Genomic DNA, 14,550 nt, shown 5'->3' with positions numbered 1-14,550 from the left:
TTCAGTAAACACCGTAAGAGAAAAAAAAAAATAACGAGGCAAAAAACAACGCTTTATTACCATACCGCCGAACAAAAAGAGGAATAACACGCGATCAAAAAGACTGATATAAATAATCGTAATAATGGTACCGCTGAAAACGTCATCTTGTCCCGCAAAAAACGAGCCGCCATATAGCATCATCAGCAAAAAAATAAAAAAGTTATAGTCCTGAGAATAAAGCGATACCAAAATAATTATTTTTTCTATAAAATAGTTTTTATCGTATAAAAGCGCCAAAACATAAAAAAATGATATAAATGAGGTATCGCTGTAATCGTACTGACCCGTCGAATAAAACTGCTTTATCAATTTTACCAAACGCGGAACGGTATAAACGCCTCTCCCAAAAGAAATTCATGAATAGCAGGTTTTTGGTCATTCTGCCTCACAAAAATCGGAATAAAAAGTGATCAAAAACGGTCACGTGTCCGAAAATGTTACCAATAAAAATGTCAACTCGTCCCGCAAAAAACAAGACCTCACATGACTCTGTGGAGCAAAATGTGGAAAAATTATAGGTCTCAAAATGTGGAGACACAAAAACTTTTTTGCTATAAAAAGCGTCGCTGGTTTCACACTTGCGTTTTTGTCTGCAGCGTTTTTTGCACAAAAAAAGCATGCGTTTTTTCCCTATATTTAACATTGAAAACGCATGCGTTTTTTTTCTGCATGTGTTCATTTTCAGAAATACAGCCTGCAGTATTTTCTTGCGTTTTTAAACACATGCGTTTGTTTGCGTTAAAAACGCATGCGTTTTTATCGGAAAAAAACTGAAAACACACTGAAAAGCCACCCACCACCATCAAGGTGATAAAGGGATCCAAACCCTAACCCTAACTCTAACCCTAACCTCACCCCTAACCGTTTAATGAACATTTTCTGACAGTCATAGTGCCACGTATTTCAGTGCCACGTATTTCAGTGCCACGTATTTCAGTGCCACGTATTTCAGTGCCACGTATCACGTATTTCAGTGCCACGTGTTTCAGTGCCACGTATTTAAGTGTCACGTATTTCAGTGCCACGTATCACATATTTCAGTGCCACATATTTTAGTGCCACGTATTTAAGTACCACGTATTTCAGTGCCACGTATTTCAGTGCCACGTATTTCAGTGCCACGTATTTCAGTGCCATGTATTTCAGTGCCACATATCACGTATTTCAGTGCCACGTGTTTCAGTGCCACGTATTTCAGTGGCACGTATTTCAGTGCCACGTGTTTTAGTGCCACGTATTTCAGTGCCACGTATCACGTATTTCAGTGCCACGTATTTCAGTGCCACGTATTTCAGTGCCACGTATCACGTATTTCAGTGCCACGTATTTCAGTGCCACGTATTTCAGTGCCACGTATTTCAGTGCCACGTATCACGTATTTCAGTGCCACGTATCACGTATTTCAGTGCCACGTATTTCAGTGCCACATATTTCAGTGCCACGTATTTCAGTCACGTTTAGGGTTAGGGGTAGGGTTAGGGCTAGGGTTGGAGGTAAAGTTAGGGTTAGGGTTGGGGCTAAAGTTAGGGTTGGGGCTATGTCATGATCTCAATGGCAAGAGAACATAGCATAAGCAGATATAGGAACTAGCTCTTGGAAGATGGGAACTGAGCTGACCATGAACTAAACCTAACGCACAACTAGCAGTGGCCGGGTAGCATGCCTACGTTGATTCTAGATGCCCAGCACCAGCCGGAGGACTAAATAAAGCTAGCAGAGGAAAATATTAGTCCTAGCTCACCTCTAGAGAAATACCCCGAAAGGAGACAGAGGCCCCCCACATGTATTGGCGGTGAGTTGAGATGAAATAACAAACGTAGTATGAAAATAGGTTTAGCAAATTTGAGGTCCACTTACTACATAGCAGAAGACAGAAAGGACACTTTCATGGTCAGCTGAAAACACTATCAAAAACACCATCCAGAAATTACTTTAAAACTCTGGCATTAACTCATAACACCAGAGTGGCAATTCCTGTTCACAAGAGCTTTCCAGACACAGTAACGAAACTACAGCTGTGAACTGGAACAAAAATGCAAAAACAAACATGGACAAGAGTCCAACTTATCTAGTAGTTGTCTAGGAGCAGGAACAAGCACAGAGAGGCTTCTGATAACATTGTTGACCGGCAAGCAACTAACAGAGCAGCAAGGTTATATAGCGACTCCCACATCTTGATGGGAACAGGTGAACAGAGAAGATGAAGACACCAGTTCAATTCCACCAGTAGCCACCGGGGGAGCCCAGAATCCAAATTCACAACAGTACCCCCCCCTCAAGGAGGGGGCACCGAACCCTCACCAGGGCGATCAGGACGGGCCCTATGAAAGGCACGAACCAGATCGGAGGCATGAACATCAGATGCATTCACCCAAGAATTATCCTCCTGGCCGTATCCCTTCCACTTGACCAGATACTGGAGTCTCCGTCTGGAAACACGAGAGTCTAAGATTTTCTCCACAACGTACTCCAACTCACCCTCAACCAACACCGGAGCAGGAGGCTCAACGGAAGGCACAACCGGTACCTCATACCTGCGCAATAATGACCGATGAAAAACGTTATGAATAGAAAAGGATGCAGGGAGGTCCAAACGGAAGGAAACAGGGTTAAGAATCTCCAATATCTTATACGGGCCGATAAACCGAGGCTTAAACTTAGGAGAAGAGACCCTCATAGGGACAAAACGAGAAGACAACCACACCAAATCCCCAACAGAAAGCCGAGGACCAACACGACGGTGGCGGTTGGCAAAAAGCTGAGTCTTCTCCTGGGACAACCTCAAATTGTCCACCACCTGCCCCCAGATCCGATGCAATCTCTCCACCACAGCATCCACTCCAGGACAATCCGAAGATTCCACCTGACCAGAGGAAAATCGAGGATGAAACCCCGAATTACAGAAAAACGGGGACACCAAAGTGGCAGAGCTGGCCCGATTATTGAGAGCGAACTCCGCCAATGGCAAAAAAGCAACCCAATCATCCTGGTCAGCAGACACAAAACACCTCAGATATGTCTCCAGGGTCTGATTAATCCGCTCGGTCTGGCCATTCGTCTGAGGATGGAAAGCGGACGAAAAAGATAAATCTATGCCCATCCTAGCACAGAATGCCCGCCAAAATCTAGACACGAATTGGGTCCCTCTGTCAGAAACGATATTCTCAGGAATACCATGCAAACGAACAACATTTTGAAAAAACAGAGGAACCAACTCGGAAGAAGAAGGCAACTTGGGCAGAGGAACCAAATGGACCATCTTAGAAAAACGGTCACACACCACCCAGATGACAGACATCTTCTGAGAAACAGGCAGATCTGAAATAAAATCCATCGAGATGTGCGTCCAAGGCCTCTTAGGAATAGGCAAGGGCAACAACAATCCACTAGCCCGAGAACAACAAGGCTTGGCCCGAGCACAAACGTCACAAGACTGCACAAAGCCTCGCACATCTCGTGACAGGGAAGGCCACCAGAAGGACCTTGCCACCAAATCCCTGGTACCAAAAATGCCAGGATGACCTGCCAACGCAGAAGAATGAACCTCAGAGATGACTCTACTGGTCCAATCATCAGGAACAAACAGTTTATCAGGTGGGCAACGATCAGGTCTATCCGCCTGAAACTCCTGCAAGGCCCGCCGCAGGTCTGGAGAAACGGCTGACAATACCACTCCATCCTTAAGGATACCTGTGGGCTCAGAGTTACCAGGCGAGTCAGGCTCAAAACTCCTAGAAAGGGCATCCGCCTTAACATTCTTAGAACCCGGTAGGTATGACACCACAAAATTAAACCGAGAGAAAAATAATGACCAGCGCGCCTGTCTAGGATTCAGGCGCCTGGCGGTCTCAAGATAAATCAAATTTTTGTGGTCAGTCAATACCACCACCTGATGTCTGGCCCCCTCAAGCCAATGGTGCCACTCCTCAAAAGCCCACTTCATGGCCAAAAGCTCCCGATTCCCAACATCATAATTCCGCTCGGCGGGCGAAAATTTACGGGAAAAGAAGGCACAAGGCCTCATCACGGAGCAGTCAGAACTTTTCTGCGACAACACTGCCCCAGCTCCGATCTCAGAAGCGTCGACCTCAACCTGAAAAGGTAGAGCAACATCAGGCTGACGCAACACAGGGGCAGAGGAAAAACGGCGCTTAAGCTCCCGAAAGGCCTCCACAGCATCAGGGGACCAATCAGCAACATCAGCACCCTTCTTAGTCAAATCGGTCAATGGCTTAGCAATATCCGAAAAACCAGCAATAAATCGACGATAAAAGTTAGCAAAGCCCAAAAATTTCTGAAGACTCTTAAGAGAAGAGGGCTGCGTCCAATCACAAATAGCTTGAACCTTGACAGGATCCATTTCAATGGAAGAGGGGGAAAAAATATATCCCAAAAAGGAAATCCTCTGTACCCCAAAAACACACTTAGAACCCTTCACACACAAAGAATTAGACCGCAAAACCTGAAAAACCCTCCTGACTTGCTGGACATGAGAGTCCCAGTCATCCGAAAAAATCAGAATATCATCCAGATACACAATCATAAATTTATCCAAATAATCGCGAAAAATATCATGCATAAAGGACTGGAAAACTGACGGAGCATTAGAAAGACCAAAAGGCATCACTAAATACTCAAAGTGGCCCTCGGGCGTATTAAATGCGGTTTTCCACTCATCCCCCTGCCTGATTCGCACCAAATTATACGCCCCACGAAGGTCAATCTTAGAGAACCACTTGGCCCCCTTTATGCGAGCAAACAAATCAGTCAGCAACGGCAATGGGTATTGATATTTAACAGTGATTTTATTCAAAAGCCGATAATCAATACATGGTCTCAAAGAGCCGTCTTTTTTTGACACAAAGAAAAAACCGGCTCCTAAGGGAGATGACGATGGACGAATATGTCCCTTTTCCAAGGACTCCTTTATATATTCTCGCATAGCAGCATGTTCAGGCACAGACAGATTAAATAAACGACCCTTTGGGTATTTACTACCCGGGATTAAATCTATGGCACAATCGCACTCTCGGTGCGGAGGTAACGAACCAAGCTTGGATTCTTCAAAGACGTCACGATAGTCAGACAGGAACTCAGGAATTTCAGAGGGAATGGATGATGAAATGGAAACCACAGGTACATCCCCATGAGCCCCCTTACATCCCCAGCTCAACACAGACATAGCTCTCCAGTCGAGGACTGGGTTGTGAGATTGCAGCCAAGGCAATCCTAGCACCAAATCATCATGTAGATTATTCAGCACCAGAAAGCGAATAATCTCCTGGTGATCCGGATTAATACGCATAGTTACTTGTGTCCAGTATTGTGGTTTATTATTAGCCAATGGGGTGGAGTCAATCCCCTTCAGAGGAATAGGAGTCTCCAAAGGCTCTAAATCATACCCACAGCGTTTGGCAAAGGACCAATCCATAAGACTCAAAGCGGCGCCAGAGTCGACATAGGCGTCCGTGGTAATAGATGACAAAGAGCAAATCAGGGTCACAGATAGAATAAATTTAGACGGTAAGGTGCAAATGGAAACAGATTTACCAAGCTTTTTAGTGCGCTTAGAGCATGCTGATATAACATGAGTAGAATCACCACAATAGAAACACAACCCATTTTTCCGTCTAAAATTCTGCCGCTCGCTTCGGGACAGAATTCTATCACACTGCATACTCTCTGGCGACTTCTCAGTGGACACCGCCAGATGGTGCACTGGTTTGCGCTCCCGCAAACGCCTATCGATCTGAATAGCCATTGTCATGGACTCATTCAGACCCGCAGGCACAGGGAACCCCACCATAACATCCTTAATGGCATCAGAGAGACCCTCTCTGAAAGTCGCCGCCAGGGCGCACTCATTCCACTGAGTAAGCACAGACCATTTACGGAATCTTTGGCAGTAAATTTCCGCTTCATCTTGCCCCTGAGATAGGGACATCAAAGTTTTTTCTGCCTGAAGCTCCAAATGAGGTTCGTCATAAAGCAACCCCAAGGCCAGAAAAAACGCATCCACATTGAGCAACGCAGGATCCCCTGGTGTCAATGAAAAAGCCCAGTCTTGAGGGTCGCCCCGGAGCAAGGAAATCACAATCCTGACCTGCTGTGCAGGGTCTCCGGCAGAGCGAGATTTCAGGGACAAAAATAATTTGCAATTATTTCGAAAATTCTGAAACCCGGATCTATTCCCCGAGAAAAATTCCGGCAAAGGAATTCTCGGCTCAGATACAGGTGCATGACAAACAAAATCTTGCAAATTTTGTACCTTCGTGGCGAGATTATTCAAACCTGCAGTTACACTCTGAAGATCCATTACAAACAGGTGGACACAGAGCCATTCAAGGGTTAAGAGGAGGTAAGAAGCAGCTAGACAGCAATTAAGGGCTAGGCAGCAAAACTCTGAGGGGAAAAAAAAAAAAAAAAAATTTCCCTTCAACACTTCTTTTTCTCCTGCTTCAGCCCAAACAATTAACACTTTGAGGGCCGGTCAAACTGTCATGATCTCAATGGCAAGAGAACATAGCATAAGCAGATATAGGAACTAGCTCTTGGAAGATGGGAACTGAGCTGACCATGAACTAAACCTAACGCACAACTAGCAGTGGCCGGGTAGCATGCCTACGTTGATTCTAGATGCCCAGCACCTGCCGGAGGACTAAATAAAGCTAGCAGAGGAAAATATTAGTCCTAGCTCACCTCTAGAGAAATACCCCGAAAGCAGACAGAGGCCCCCCACATGTATTGGCGGTGAGTTGAGATGAAATAACAAACGTAGTATGAAAATAGGTTTAGCAAATTTGAGGTCCACTTACTACATAGCAGAAGACAGAAAGGACACTTTCATGGTCAGCTGAAAACACTATCAAAAACACCATCCAGAAATTACTTTAAAACTCTGGCATTAACTCATAACACCAGAGTGGCAATTCCTGTTCACAAGAGCTTTCCAGACACAGTAACGAAACTACAGCTGTGAACTGGAACAAAAATGCAAAAACAAACATGGACAAGAGTCCAACTTATCTAGTAGTTGTCTAGGAGCAGGAACAAGCACAGAGAGGCTTCTGATAACATTGTTGACCGGCAAGCAACTAACAGAGCAGCAAGGTTATATAGCGACTCCCACATCTTGATGGGAACAGGTGAACAGAGAAGATGAAGACACCAGTTCAATTCCACCAGTAGCCACCGGGGGAGCCCAGAATCCAAATTCACAACAGGGCTAAAGTTAGGGTTAGGGTTTGGATTACATTTACGGTTTGGATTAGGGTTGGGATTAGAATTACGGGTGTGTCAGGGCTAGGGGTGTGGTTAGGGTTACCGTTGGGATTAGGGTTAGGGGTGTGTTTGGGTTAGGGTTTCAGGTAGAATTGGGAAGTTTCCACTGTCCAGGCACATCAGGGGCTCTCCAAACGGGACATGGCGTCCAATCTCAATTCCAGCCAATTCTGCGTTGAAAAAGTAAAACAGTGCTCCTTCCCTTCCGAGCTCTCCCGTGCGCCCAAAAAGGGGTTTACCCCAACATATGGGTTATCAGCGTACTCGGGACAAATTGAACAACAACTTCTGGGGTCCAAGTTCTCTTGTTATCCTTGGGAAAATAAAAATTTGGGGGGCTAAAAATCATTTTTGTGGGAAAAAAAGATGTTTTATTTTCACGGCTCTGCGTTATAAACTGTAGTGAAACACTTGGGGGTTCAAAGTTCTCACAACACATCTAGATAAGTTCCTTGGGAGGTCTAGTTTCCAATATGGGGTCACTTGTGGGGGGTTTGTACTGTTTGGGTACATCAGGGGCTCTGCAAATGCAACGTGATGGCTGCTGACCAATCCATTTAAGTCTGCATTCCAAATGGCGCTCCTTCCCTTTCGAGCTCTGTCATGCGCCCAAACAGTGGTTCCCCCCCACATATGGGGTATCAGCGTACTCAGGACAAATTGGAAAACAAATTTTGGGGTCCAATTTATCCTGATACCCTTGTGAAAATACAAAACTGGGGGCTAAAAAATCATTTTTGTGAAAAAAAAAAAGAATTTTTATTTTCACGGCTTTGCGCTATACACTTTAGTGAAACACTTAGGGGTTCAAAGTTCTCAAAACACATCTAGATAAGTTCCTTGGGAAGTCTAGTTTCAAATATGGGGTCACTTGTGGGGGGTTTGTACTGTTTGGGTACATCAGGGGCTCTGCAAATGCAACGTGATGGCTGCTGACCAATCCATTTAAGTCTGCATTCCAAATGGCGCTCCTTCCCTTTCGAGCTCTGTCATGCGCCCAAACAGTGGTTCCCCCCCCACATATGGGGTATCAGCGTACTCAGGACAAATTGGAAAACAAATTTTGGGGTCCAATTTATTCTGTTACCCTTGTAAAAATACAAAGCTGGGGGCTAAAAAATCATTTTTGAGAAAAAGAAGAAAAAAATTATTTTCACGGCTCTGCGTTATAATCTGTAGTGAAACACTTGGGGGTTCAAAGCTCTCAAAACACATCTAGATAAGTTCCTTAGGGGGTCTACTTTCCAAAATGGTGTCACTTGTGGGGGGTTTCAATGTTTAGGCACATCAGGGGCTCTCCAAACGCAACATGGCGTCCCATCTCAATTCCAGTCAATTTTGCATTGAAAAGTCAAATGGCGCTCCTTCCCTTCCAAGCTCTGCCATGCGCCCAAACAATGGTTTACACCCACATATGGGGTATCAGCGTACTCAGGACAAATTGCACAACATTTTTTGGGGTCCAATTTCTTCTCTTACCCTTGGGAAAATAAAAAATTGGGGGCGAAAAGATCATTTTTGTGAAAAAATATGATTTTTTATTTTTACGGCTCTGCATTATAAACTTCTGTGAAGCACTTGGTGGGTCAAAGTGCTCACCACACATCTAGATAAGTTCCTTAGGGGGTCTACTTTCCAAAATGGTGTCATTGTAGGGAGTTTCAATGTTTAGGCACATCAGGGGCTCTCCAAACGCAACATGGCGTCCCATCTCAATTCCAGTCAATTTTGCATTGAAAAGTCAAATGGCACTCCTTCCCTTCCAAGCTCTGCCATGCGCCCAAACAATGGTTTACACCCACATATTGGGTATCAGCGTACTCAGGACAAATTGCACAACATTTTTTGGGGTCCAATTTCTTCTCTTACCCTTGGGAAAATAAAAAATTGGGGGCGAAAAGATCATTTTTGTGAAAAAATATGATTTTTTATTTTTACGGCTCTGCATTATAAACTTCTGTGAAGCACTTGGTGGGTCAAAGTGCTCACCACACATCTAGATAAGTTCCTTAGGGGGTCTACTTTCCAAAATGGTGTCACTTGTAGGGGGTTTCAATGTTTAGGCACATCAGGGGCTCTCCAAACGCAACATGGCGTCCCATCTCAATTCCAGTCAATTTTGCATTGAAAAGTCAAATGGCGCTCCTTTCCTTCCGAACTCTGCCATGCGCCCAAACAGTGGTTTACCCCCACATATGGGGTATCAGCGTACTCAGGACAAATTGTACAACAACTTTGGGGGTCCATTTTCTCCTGTTACCCTTGGTAAAATAAAACAAATTGGAGCTGAAATAAATTTTGTGTGAAAAAAAGTTAAATGTTCATTTTTATTTAAACATTCCAAAAATTCCTGTGAAACACCTGAAGGGTTAATAAACTTCTTGAATGTGGTTTTGAGCACCTTGAGGGGTGCAGTTTTTAGAATGGTGTCACACTTGGGTATTTTCTATCATATAGACCCCTCAAAATGACTTCAAATGAGATGTGGTCCCTAAACAAAATGGTGTTGTAAAAATGAGAAATTGCTGGTCAACTTTTAACCCTTATAACTCCGTCACAAAAAAAAATGTTGGTTCCAAAATTGTACTGATGTAAAGTAGACATGTGGGAAATGTTACTTATTAAGTATTTTGTGTGACATATGTCTGTGATTTAAGGGCATAAAAATTCAAAGTTGGAAAATTGCGAAATTTTCAAAATTTTCGCCAAATTTCCATTTTTTTCACAAATAAACGCAAGTTATATCGAATACATTTTATCACTAACATGAAGTACAATATGTCACGAGAAAACAATGTCAGAATCGCCAAGATCCGTCAAAGCGTTCCAGAGTTATAGCCTCATAAAGGGACAGTGGTCAGAATTGTAAAAATTGGCCCGGTCATTAACGTGCAAACCACCCTCGGGGCTTAAGGGGTTAAGCGCAATAGGCTCTATTCCAAGAGCAAAGACTATGGGGACAGGGGGCAGCCCTGTCTGGTTCCTTTACCCAGATGAAAGTACTCCGACAGTATTCCATTTACAAAGATATTAGCTTTCGATGTGCAGTAAAGTAATTTAATCCTTGCAAAATTTGTCAGAGAAAGCAAATTTCAGAAGCAAACACTAAAAAATTTCATTACAAGGAATCAAAAGCTTTTGCCGTGTCTAAAGAAGCTGTCGTCCAGGGTTCCCCACTCTTGTGACCTGTCTGCATTAGAACCTGTACTCTTCTAATATTAGAGGAGGTGGACCTTCCTGGCATGAAGCCGGATTGATCCTCATGTATAATGCTTAATATTATTGTTTTCAATCTGCGAGCTATAAGTTTCATAAGTATTTTGTAATTCGTATTAAGTAAGGATATCGGGCGATAAGAGCTACACTCCTCAATCGCTTTATCTGGCTTTGAAATTACCACTACAATGGCATCATAAAAGGATTGAGGAAGCGAGTGCCTTGCAAGTGCCTCAGAAAGGGTTTGCAAGAGAACCGTGCCTATCTGATCTATATATCTTTTGTATAGTTCTATAGGCATGCCATCAGGCCCCGCAGCTTTTCCATTAGAGAAAGACATAGCTGCTTCCTGAATTTCTTCTAGTGATATCTCTATCCAACAACGTCTGGTTTTCACAAGAAACTTTGGGAAATTCTATTTGGTTTAACCCCTAACATCTGATGTAATATTCCGTCCATGTGACCTGGGCCTGTTTGACCATGCGACACTGCAACCGAAGTCGAGGTAATCGCATTAAAATTCCGGCGCCATCTTACTTGTGGGTAAATGGTGCCGTCATCCTGGGGGGGTGTCGCCGCCCACCTGCATCCACGATCGCTGTGATTGGTTGTTTTTTTTAACTGCCAATCGCAGCATTTCTCAGTCTTTCAGCCAATTAGATTGCCTGAAACACTGATGTCTCAGCCTAGGATCGAGCACTGTTCCTAGGCTGGTGCCTGGCAATGCCAGGCATCGCAGAAAATAACTGATTGGCGTGATCACATTGATCACACCAATCGCAGGGCACAGCAGCAGTGTGACAGAGCTGTGCCCTGCTAGTGACCTGCCTAGGATCGGAGCTGTAAGAGCACCGATCCTAGGCTGGTGCCTAGCAACGCACTATCCCCCCACATAGAGTTAAAAATATAGTATTGACACAATCATCATAGTCATAAAAAGTAGTCCCACCGGTCCCATTTGTCCCAACAACGCTATTCAGTGGAAGAGGCATATGCTTTCCTTGCCTCCGACACTGGTAGCAAGGGAGAGGATCCAACTTTTTTTATTTTTCAGATTCGTTGTCCTCTTCCTCATCTTCCTTCTCAGGTCCTGCTGAACCGCCACGCAAATGTCCCAGGACAGAAGATGAAGCAGCACCCCCTATTCCAGTAGCTGAACCAGCGCACCTCACTATGGACCCCTTAAGGACCTGGCCCCCAAAAAAATTATGAGCCACTGATTCCTGATTTTGCAGCTGAATCAGGAATCAAATTTAATACCATCGGCCTCACAGAACTAGACTTTTTCAAAGTCTTTTTCTCTAAGGATTTTGCTAACCTCATGGTGGGCCAAACTAATATATGTTCATCAATTTTTGGCACAAATCCCCGGTTCAACATTATCCAACAGGTCTCTTGTAGACGCAGTTGAAATGATGCAGTTTTGGGGATCCTGAAGAAGTCAGAACTTCGGCAATATTGGAGTGTTGATGTTTTATACAACACTCCAGTGTTCTGAATGGTCATGGCCCGGACACGTTTTGAGGCAATCCACAAATTCCTGCATTATACTGATAATGCACAGTGTTCCCCACGAGACTACCCCAAGTTTGACCGTCTGTTCAAAATTTGTTCGGTCATGGAACACATTTTAAGGGAAGGCTCCGATTCAGTCAGTACCTGCCCAAACTCTATAAGCTGTGTGAGAGTACCTCAGGGTACACCCACAGGTTTAGAGTTTACGAAGGGAAGGACACCCGGATTGAACCCCCTGAATGTCCTCCTGTCCTGGGAGTGAGTGGAAAATTGTGTGGGATTTGGTGCACCCACTGCTGGATAAAGGTTATCACCTCTACACGGATAACTTTTATACCAGCATTTCCTGGGGGAGGTCCCTCAGACTGGAAAAAAGGTACGTCGCAAAAAAGGTGCCGAGTGTGTTACAAAAGAGGAATATACAGGGACACCATTTATCAATGCGACACCTGCCCCGAAAAACCTGGCCTGTGTATGAAAGAATGCTTCAAACTGTACCACACCTCCATGCGGGCATTGCCACTGTTTAGGCACACTTAGATAAGTTCCTTGGGGTCTAGTTTCCAAAAATGGGGCACTTGTTGGGCACTGCTACTGTTTAGGCACATCTACATAAGTTCTTTGGAGGTCTAGTTTCCAAAATGGGGTCACTTGTGGGGGAGTTTCTACTGTTTAGGCACATCAGGGGCTCTGCAAACGGAACATGACGCCCGCAGGCCATTCCATCAAAGTCTGCATTCCAAATGTCAGTACTTCCCTTCCGAGCACCGACATGTGGTCAAACAGTAGCTTTCTCTCACATATGGGGTGCCAGTGTACTTAGACTTAGGACAAATTGGACAACTTTTGGGGTCCAATTTTTCCTGTTAACCTTGAAAAAATAAAAAACTGGGGGCTAATAAATCATTTTTGTGGAAAAGAAAAATGCTTTTTTTTTTTCACGGCATTATAAATGTTAGTGAAACACTGGGGAATTCAAAGTTCTCACCACACATCTAGATAAGTTCTTTAGGGGGTCTAGTTTCCAAAATGTGGTCACTTGTTGGGAGGTTTCTACTGTTTAGGCACATCAGAGGCTCTCCAAATGCGATATGGCATCCGATCTCAATTCCAGCCAATTTTGGTTTGAAAAAGTCAATTGGCGCTCCTTCCCTTCCTAGCTTTGCCATGCGAATGGGGTTTTGAACACCTTGAGGGGTGCAGTTTTTAGAATGTTGTCACTTTTGGGTATTTTCTGCCATATAGGCCCCCAAAGTCATTTCAAATATGAGGTGGTCCTAAAAAAAATGGTTTTGTAAATTTTGTTGGAAAAATGAGAAATCGCTGATCAACTTTTAACCCTCATAACTTCCTGACAAAAAAAATGTTGTTTCAAAAATTGTGCTGATCTAAAGGAGACATATGGAAATGTTACCGTACGCCGAGATTTTCAGCCCAAATTTTTGGGCTGAAAGTGCCCCTCTCGGCTTATACTCGAGTCATGATCGGCGGCAGGGTCAGCGGGTGAGGGGGAGAGAGGATTGTCGCATACTCACCTAGTCCCGGCGCTCCTGGCGCTCCCCCTGCCTGTCACACGGTCTCTGGGTGCCGCAGCTCTTCCCCTGTTCAGCGGTCACGTGGGACCGCTCATTAAAGTTATGAATATGGACTCCACTCCCATAGGGGTGGAGCCGCATATTCATTTCTCTAATCAGCGGTAACGGTGACAGCTGACAGAGGAAGAGCTGCGGCACCCGAAGACAGTGTGACAGGCAGGGGGAGCGCCAGGAGCGCCGGGACTAGGTGAGTATATTATATTCACCTGTCCACGTTCCAACCGCCGGGCGCCGCTCTGTCTTCCCGTCCTCTTGTTCTGACTGTTCAGGTCAGAGGGCGCGATGACGCATATAGTGTGCGCGCCGCCCTCTGCCTGATCAGTCAGTGCGGAGAGACGCCAGGACGGGACGCTGAGGAGCTGCAAGCAAGAGAGGTGAGTATGTGTTGTTTTTTTTTTATTGCAGCAGCAGCGTTATATATGGCACTGCTTTATAAGGAGCATCTATGGGGCAACAATGAACAGTGCAGAGCATATATGGCACTGCTTTATAAGGAGCATCTATGGGGCAACAATCAACAGTGCAGAGCATATAAGGCACAGCTTTATAAGGAGCATCTATGGGGCCATAATGAACAGTGCAGAGCATATATGGCACAGCTTTATAAGGAGCATCTATGGGGCCATAATGAACAGTGCAGAGCATATATGGCACAGCTTTATAAGGAGCATCTATGGGGCCATAATGAACAGTGCAGAGCATATATGGCACTGCTTTATAAGGAGCATCTATGGGGCCATAATGAACAGTGCAGAGCATATATGGCACAGCTTTATAAGGAGCATCTATGGGGCCATAATGAACAGTGCAGAGCATATATGGCACTGCTTTATAAGGAGCATCTATGGGGCAACAATGAACAGTGCAGAGCATATAAGGCACTGCTCTATAAGGAGCATCT

Source organism: Ranitomeya variabilis, chromosome 4, assembly GCF_051348905.1.
Source record: "Ranitomeya variabilis isolate aRanVar5 chromosome 4, aRanVar5.hap1, whole genome shotgun sequence".
Classification (NCBI taxonomy): Eukaryota; Metazoa; Chordata; class Amphibia; order Anura; family Dendrobatidae; genus Ranitomeya; species Ranitomeya variabilis.
This window is presented reverse-complemented; position numbering follows the sequence as displayed.